Source organism: Rhineura floridana, chromosome 3 (assembly GCF_030035675.1).
Source record: "Rhineura floridana isolate rRhiFlo1 chromosome 3, rRhiFlo1.hap2, whole genome shotgun sequence".
In the NCBI taxonomy this organism is placed as follows: Eukaryota; Metazoa; Chordata; class Lepidosauria; order Squamata; family Rhineuridae; genus Rhineura; species Rhineura floridana.
In genome coordinates this window covers 229,276,966-229,286,388 of record NC_084482.1, presented here as the reverse complement: position 1 = coordinate 229,286,388, position 9,423 = coordinate 229,276,966, and positions in this window count along the sequence as shown.

Genomic DNA, 9,423 nt, shown 5'->3' with positions numbered 1-9,423 from the left:
GGTCACCCTGAGCTCCTCTGAGAAGAAGGGCGGGATATAGATGTATTAAATAGAACCCTAAGAGTAACAACATAAAAATTCTTTAAATGCATCAGAAGCAGGAAACCAGCTTCAGAAGCAGTTGGTCGACAGTCAACTTCAAGAAGGAAAAAGAGATTGCAGAGAAGCTGAATGAATTTCCTTGCTGTGTGTGTTTGTGTGCTTAACTTAGTTTAAAGCAACACAACAGCAGCAGACAGTAACAGCAGATGTTGAAATGTGGGTAAGGAATTGGTTAAGAAGCAGAAAGCCGAGAGTAGAAATAAACGGACAGTTCTCCCAATGGAGGGCTGTAGAAAGTGGAGACCCTCAAGGATCGGTATTGGGACCTGTACTTTCAACTTGTTCATTAATGACCTAGAATTAGGAGTGAGCAGTGAAGTGGCCAAGTTTGCTGACGACACTAAATTGTTCAGGGTTGTTAAAACAAAAAGGGATTGCGAAGAGCTCCAAAAAGATCTCTCCAAACTGAGTGAATGGGTGGAAAAATGGCAGATGCAATTCAATATAAACAAGTGTAAAATTATGCATATTGGAGCAAAAAATCTGAATTTCACATATACGCTCATGGGGTCTGAACTGGCGGTGACCGACCAGGAGAGAGACCTCGGGGTTGTAGTGGACAGCACAATGAAAATGTCGACCCAGTGTGCGGCAGCTGTGAAAAAGGCAAATTCCATGCTAGCGATAATTAGGAAAGGTATTGAAAATAAAACAGCCGATATCATAATGCCGTTGTATAAATCTATGGTGCGGCCGCATTTGGAATACTGTGTACAGTTCTGGTCACCTCATCTCAAAAAGGATATTATAGAGTTGGAAAAGGTTCAGAAGAGGGCAACCAGAATGATCAAGGGGATGGAGAGACTCCCTTACGAGGAAAGGTTGCAGCATTTGGGGCTTTTTAGTTTAGAGAAAAGGCAGGTCAGAGGAGACATGATACAAGTGTATAAAATTATGCATGGCATTGAGAAAGTGGATAGAGAAAAGTTCTTCTCCCTCTCATAATACTAGAACTCGTGGACAGTCAAAGAAGCTGAATGTTGGAAGATTCAGGACAGACAAAAGGAAGTACTTCTTTACTCAGCGCATAGTTAAACTATGGAATTTGATCCCACAAGACGCAGTAATGGCCACCAGCTTGGATGGCTTTAAAAGATTAGACCAATTCATGGAGGACAGGGCTATCAATGGCTGCTAGCCATGATGGCTGTGCTGTGCCACCCTAGTCAGAGGCAGCATGCTTGTGAAAACCAGTTGCTGGAAGCCTCAGGAGGGGAGAGTGTTCTTGCACCCGGGTCCTGCTTGCGGGCTTCCCCCAGGCACCTGGTTGGCCACTGTGTGAACAGGATGCTGGACTAGATGGTCCACTGGCCTGATCCAGCAGGCTCTTCTTATGTTCTCCGGCGCTTCCAGCCTGCATTTCTCGCAGAGAGCAGAGAGGCAGGGCAGGAAAGGGAAGTCACTCATTTGGGCTCTGTTGTGCTTTGTTAACCCTTAAAGTGCCTGAATTTGCCAGGCCCGGCCTCCAAGACATCTTCTGTATCTTTAAAAGTTGTGCAGGGGGAAGGGAGAATTCCACCTTGTGGTTTTTCCCATTACAGTGTTGCAAGAAATCCTGCACTTGGCTGACTTTGTCTTCTCTGAAAGATACAAAATCATTCTCAGGCCCTGAGATGGTAAGCACCTTCCTGGCCTGTGACCTTCCCCAAATTAAAAATAAAAATGTCATGCACATTTTTAAAAAAAGGCTTCCAGGGAACAGCTTACGTTAGCCTTAACCCTGTTTTCTTTTCCTGATAGATTTCTCTGTGCAGGGACTTTTGTGTTGACTTGTAGTGGTTAAGGTGCTGGACTATGACCTGGAAGACCAGGGTTCGAATCTCCACCCAGCCATGAAGCCCACTGGGTGACCTTGGGCCAGTCACTGCCTCGCAGCCTCAGAGGGAGGCAATGGGAAACCACCTCTGAATACCACTTACTAGGAAAACCCTATTCAGAGGGTCGGCATGAGTCGGGATCGATTTGAAGGCAGTCCATTTCATTTTTTTTGTATGGAGAAACATCTCTCTCTGCTACTTCCCTCCGGCAATCTGAAGTGACAGATTCCAGCCAGGGACAGATCTCCTGCCTTAATGCCTTCCTTCTGAGACTCTCGTGTTACTGTGGTGAGCACCGACAGTGCACTCCTAAGACCTGCAAACATCCTGCAAGCAAATCAGGAGGAATGCTCCCTTGTGGTCGCATTACCCGCCCATGAAGAAATCAGAACAAATGCTCAATAAAGATATGAGAGGGTTGAATTCTGCTGCTTCCTAAATGTGCTTGAAGATGGTAGCCTGAAAGCAGAATTCTCACGAGTGTTTCTTATCCACACTTCACCAGGAGGTCCCGGGGTTACCATTTCAAGAGGATAAAAGATTCCCCCAGCTAAGATACAAAACAATACAGAACTCATTTATAGCTCATGAAATTGGAGCTCTTTGCATGGGTTCCGGTTGGCGCTGAAGGAGAGCAGGGCTCTCATGCCTTTAACAGCTGAGTGGCAGGCAGATAAACCTTTTCTAGTCCGGAACTAAAATTATGGGGAAAGCTTCACCTGTTTGATACTGTATTTGTCGGGCATCTTGTTACTTGTGTGTGACCCCCGATTGATCTTTGGGCTCTCCTCCCCCCTGTTGACGTGTGTGCGTTGTTGCGTGAAACAGCATACATTACGTTGGAGTTAAGTTGAGCAAGAAACTTCTTCAGAGCATTAGAGCATGTTAAGAGTCTTTATTAAGACATTACGGCCAAAGGCTTAAGAGTAAATACATGTAGAGTTTCTTCAGTCACCCCCCTTCTGGTGCCTCTCTCTCCAAAGGTATACACAGAAGAGAACCTCTCAGTTCAGAGGCAATACACAGAAGACCAGCCTCACAGTTCAGAGGCAATATTCAGAAGACACAACTTACAGACTCTGTTAGAACTTTCCCAGTTGCTATCTCACGTTACCATGACAACCGCTGGCCTTGGATGTCTGCTCACTCTCAGGCCAGGAGATAACAGTTACTTCTCCAAACTTGCAGGCTTTATGGAAAACAACTAGAGACAGTAATGCCCATGGGTCACAGCCCAACATACCCCCCTTTTTTTCCCATTAAGACTGCAAATACTTTCCATTGCATCTATAACTTTTCCATTTCAGCAATACATTTCTACAATACAAAGATAATACATTTCAATACATTGCATCATACAGATCCATATTACATCTCAGTACATTGCAGTACATTTCAGAACATCTCTGTACATTTAGCTAGAACTTTATTCAATCAAACTTTGGCTCATTCCAAGCCTTGTCACCAGTTTGCCAAATTTCTCCTCACACAAAGGCTTGGTCATTATGTCAGCCACCATGTTTTGTTTCTTGCTGCTCCAGTCACTGCATGACCCGTGCCACATCACAACTATGCCAGAGGTTGACTTACGACTGCTCAGTTCCCCTGCATGATCTGCATCCACAAAACATTCAAGACCTCCTGTCTTTGCTCCTGACAAATCCAGACTCTGTCTTCGTGCCTTTCAGATTTACATCAAGATCTGGTTTAAATGTTTGCGCTTGTGTTTCTTTTCACCAAGCTCTGAAATATGCATTCTCTTGTGCTCTAGGTGCACGTTTGCCACGTCTCTTACCCTGTGGCTTGTAAACTCGGCTGCGATGCACTCTTTCAGGCATCAGCCTGACTGCATTACATGAATACTGTGGCTGTGTGCTTTTAACAGCTGTCTTCTTACAGCTCTGACTGTCATTCTCTTTCCGCCCCATTAAACTCAAGGCATCAGCACACTTCACACCCACCGTCATTCTAAACTGCCCCTGTGTCATGAATCCCTGGCAGACAACTTTGTCTCTTCTCTGCATAAAACATTTTTCTCTATCAAATGTTACACAATACCCAGAATTCACCAGTTTTTGAACTGATAAAATATTATGAGCCAATTCCGGAACAAACAAACATTCTGACATTATCCCAAGTTTATTAAATCTCACCAGTCCTCGGGCTTCCACCCGTTTCTGTGATCCATCCGCAAGTTGCACAAAATCCTGCACTTCTTCTGAAGCATAAAACAAACTTCTGTCTTTGATTAATATATGGCTTGCCCCGCTGTCAACAAGCCAGTCAATAGGTGCTAAAGTTTGTGGCTTCTGTTTACAAACAAAGTTCACACTTCCTTGCTTCAAGCCTCCGTCCCTGGAGTTCCGCTTGACTGCACAGTCTTTCTGGAGATGCCAACGAGCCCCACAGGCATAACAAGACTTCAGCCTTTGATGCTCTTGCTTGTTTTCCTGTCTGCTGCTGCTTTCTTCTTTCAGCTTGGTTCTTTGCTTTTCCTCAGCACTTTTCGCCTCTTTGCTTCTGACAGCTTCCATCGGCTCGGCTCTCTGCGCCTCCTGCCTCCGCTGCCATTCCTGGGACAAATCCTGCAACGCGTCCCACATCTGTTTGGCCGACGGCTCATCTCTCACACACATCAGTTGAGAATCCGATAGAGCCAAGATTATAAACGCCTGCGCCCTCTGATCTTTGCGCTTCCAGGCCGCGGTCAATACCACCGGGGGTGGTCCATCTATAATGTCCCATAAATCCTCTGTTATCAGCAAAGCCCGCATCCTCGGCTTCCAGCTGTCATAATTCTTTTCCGTCAATCTTTCCATTGGCAAGCCTCCCCCAGACAGGTTTACAGCCATGTTGCTCACCTCCGTCTGGTACAATCAATCAAGCTGCCCTCTCGAACTCCGTCTGCCGTTCAGACCAGCAACTTACTCCCGTGTAATGCGCTGTGGATCTGGGCCCATAACCCCTGTTGACGTGTGTGCGTTGTTGCGTGAAACAGCATACATTACGTTGGAGTTAAGTTGAGCAAGAAACTTCTTCAGAGCATTAGAGCATGTTGAGTCTTTATTAAGACATTATGGCCAAAGGCTTAAGAGTAAATACATGTAGAGTTTCTTCAGTCACCCCCCTTCCGGTGCCTCTCTCTCCAAAGGTATACACAGAAGAGAACCTCTCAGTTCAGAGGCAATACACAGAAGACCAGCCTCACAGTTCAGAGGCAATATTCAGAAGACACAACTTACAGACTCTGTTAGAACTTTCCCAGTTGCTATCTCACATTACCATGACAACCGCTGGCCTTGGATGTCTGCTCACTCTCAGGCCAAGAGATAACAGTTACATCTACAAACTTGCAGGCTTTATGGAAAACAACTAGAGACAGTAATGCCTATGGGTCACAGCCCAACAAGTTTGGCACCCCAGTTACCCCAGGGAAAGGCGTAGGAGTGTTGTGAGGCCAGGCTTGAGGGAGGAATCCCGAGCAAGTGAGTAGTGGAGGAGGCCAGCAGCAGACAACCTGTGAGGCTGAATCCCAGGAAGCAGGAAGAAGCTGTGCCAGAAGGGGTCTGGAGTTTGGAGGTGCTCAGGAGAAGCAGAACCTGATCCCTGTTCCCTCATTCCCAATGTAAGAAAAGAAAGCGCGCCTCTTATCCTGCCTGCTCCAAGGGCCAGGAAGAGCTGCGGGTGAAAATTCTCATGTGTAGCCCGTGCATGCAGTAATTCTCGTGTGGGGCCCCCAGCTTTGTAAAAATGTGACTAAGTTCTTGGAGGGGCGGCAGCAGAGTCCTCAACCTCATGCGTGCTCTGGGCCCCATAAACCCTCTGAGTGGCCCTGCAAAACTGACCGCTGGGGATGGGGCACCAAAGGCACTCCTCAGCCAGGGTGCAATTTTTTTCTAGGGCTGGCCTTGCATATTTTTTTTTATCAACAGATATCCCATTTAGGTTTTTGAACAGTTTCTGTTTTTATTTAAATTCATATTTCTGGTTTAATAACGTACAGTCTGTTTAGGTTTTACACATGGACAGTTTGATTTCCTGTTTATTTTACTGACATGTTTGTTTCCAGTTTAATAACTGGCATAAATACTTATTTCGGTCTATTAAAAAAAAGACAACATCTTTGCAAGACATCAGGTTTCCTAGTTGATTTCCTTTCTGCATTCCCAGTTCTATCTCTTCTTTCTAAAGTCATCTTAGACTTTTGGCAAATGACTCCAGTTCTGGCACATAAAAGGGTGCTCTGAAAAAACCATTTGGTTCAAGTAATTGTCACATGACCTCTAGGAAAGCATACCTGTGAAACATTAGGTTAGTCTTCCCAATTGTGAGAAAGATCTGAATCCTGGCCGATACACGCTTCAGGATCACGGAGGTGCAGCCATAACAAGAAAATCAATTCCATTAAAATATAATATTTATTAGCAATGTTCCGACGTGTTCTGTGACATGCTGACCCCTTGTGTGCAGGAGATGAGATGACATCTTTGCAACCTTGGAACTACACAGCCCCGAGAAGGGAGTCCCCTTTTCAAGAAGCTCTGGTTTGATTTCAGTCTTTGTATTATGTGAAAGTAGGGTGTGATGGAGGGGTGCCAGTCCCTGGACCCCCTCCCTCATCCCAGGAGCCAATTCCCCACGAGGGCAAATGATCCTGGCAAAATATCCTTCCCTGCTAAGGCTGTGCATGCTCACAACAGCCCTGTAGTGTAAGGTAGACTGCCACCACCCCTTAAACTCGTTAACCACCCTGAGCCAAGGGGAAGCTCAGAGCCCAGAAAACTGCCAAGGATTCCCAAATGGCAAGAGCCAAACAGACACTTCTTGCCCTGGAGCCTTTAAGCAAAATGCCCAATTGACACAATAGTCATGCTCAGTGTCCAAGGTACTAGTTTAGGGCTAACCTTCTCCTGAAATGAACACACACTGGGAAATAGAAGTAACTTTATTAAAGAATGAAAGAGGTGCACAGTTACAGCAGCAAAATTGTTCCTTAATATGCACACTCAAAAGGAGCAAGGTAAGATACAGAGAGTTCAGTCACAGCAGAAAAACAAGAAAGCTATCTAGCCTAGTCTCTACTTACACACAGGTAGACAGTTGCACAGTCCCCTCTCCTCAGAGAGAGGAACAGGCAGGAGAGTTGATGCAAAATGGGACCTCAGCAGGCAACATCAAGTAGGCATGATGGGACCCAGAGCAGGAACGAAAGCCAAGGTTTGAGCCCCATACTTATGTCAAGCTGCCCAGCAGCAGGCTGATTCCAATTAACCAATCAGGAAATTTCTTCATGGAAAAAGGGCCCATCCGTCTCCTGGCCAAATGGAACATCCTCCCTAAAACTTCAAGGGCTTTACGACCTTGATGGAGCCCGGCTTCTACAGATAAGGGAGTGTTAGGATGGGGCTCTGCTTACCCACAGCTGGGAAATAAAATTGCCAACTCCGACGTCTAATACAGAAGCCAAATGTTAACCTGTTAAGATCCCACATTAACAAATGAAACCCTACAATTCTTTGCTACACAACCATCTTAAATTCAGGTTTTCATGACAAAGAGAATCCCCTTGAAATGATATGTTCGGGTACATTGCCCATTAATTATTTATTTATTACATTTGTATACCGCCCCATAGCCGAAGCTCTATGGGCGGCTTACAACACATGATGGTGACTTTGAGTGGGGAAAATGCCGAGGCAGTGAAGAAGAGGGTGGGACAGACATTATTCCTCTGGGGAATACGTGTGGTGGACAAACCCGACCACGGGGGATGAGTCGAGGTGGCCAGGGACAATGACGCCCGCCACCCACTCTCCCGCCTCCCAACCTTATCCCATTGGAGACTGAGGCAGGGCCCTCTAGGGTGAGGTGGGGTGGGATATGCAGCCCGGGACCTGGGTGCAGGCAAGGGGGAGCCTTGTCTGCCTTTCCTAAAACTACTGAGGGCCAGCCAGCCACTATCTCTCAGCCTCAGAGGAATAGAAAAGGCAAACTACTTCAGAATACCTTTTACCATGAAAACCCACTGACAAAGTTTGTATTCTACCTATCAAGACGGAAATTAAACACACTGGGACATCTGAAAAATGAGAGTTAAAACACAAATTTTCTGTCATTCCTACTTTAGTAAAGTTACAAAGTTTTCCACTAGTCGGAGCCATAGCTCTACAAAATCAAGAATAAAATATATATGATTGCCCAGTATTTCACTAATAATTAATTTCTCAGGATCAAACGGTTTAAAATATCAATCATGAGTTACATGTTCATTTGCTTCCAAACAATATACTCATTAATTAAAGTTACACACACAGGCCTGTTTGCTTCATTTCATGAGTTGAGAAGTTCAAGCTGAACTTGCTTCTCTATGAGACTGGATTTTAGGGTCTCATAGGACTGTGGGCCTTTTTGCTTAGTTCCTTGTGATTTTATTATATTTCATAAACATATGCCTTCTATGTTTATATGTGTGGATATATAAAATTCTCCATTATAACCACACCCAGAATCCCACTTTCTGCCAACATTATCATGATTTCCATGCTTCCTGTAACTATTCTATTGACAACATGATCCATTGCTCTGCCTTTACCAATTCTGCTGGTCAACAAGCATGGGTCTGTAAATACCTGAACAACTGGGGAGCCTGTTTTGGGAACAGGACTAGCAATCCTCATGATCCAGGTGGTGGTGTCCCTTGACGGGGGATAGCTGGCCCCTACTACCAAAGGTAGTAAGTTCAACCATGGAAAACATGGTCTTTCCCCCTTCCACAAAGAGCCATGGGAAGCTCTTGTACGACATGTTTGGGTCTGTGGAGATAAAGCCTATAAAGTATTGCCAAACTATTGGATTGGCTCCTGCGATGTTGCCTGGCTTATACCAGCTGTCAGGGTCACTCAGGTACTCCCACTTGGTAGAATCAGGAACAAGAGAGCCTCCCCAATGAGAGAGAAAAAGAGAGAAATCAAAACCTGCTCGCCACTCTCCACAATGGGACATAGAAAACAGCAGGCCATTAACGATGGGCTCTTTTCTGCCCTTGGCTGGCACGGCTGCCGTGGGTTCTGGAGTATTGAGATTCAATCTGTAGTGGAAATTCTTGCAAATGAGATCAAAGAAGCTGTTCCTGTGGCCTCTAAGACTATAAAGACCCTACCAGCAACCCAAACCTAAAGAAGGAAAATGGTTCTCCAAAACAGGATGGCACTGGACTCTGCTCGCCACGGATGGAATGACTTGCACCATCATTGGGAGCGAATGTTGTTCCTACATAAACAGTTCAGCTGGAGAGATTGAATCCCATCCCAATTCCATAATAGATCATGCTGAGCAAATAGCAGAAGTAGCTTATTTTGACCGGAGTAGCGATTTTGATTGGTGGGGATGGCTACAGAATCCAGGGGGATGACTAGGAGGCCTAGTAAAAAATCTGCTAAAATATGTTCTAATGGGACTATTCTTGCTGGCGCTCATATATGTAATAGTCCAGTTGGCGTTATGT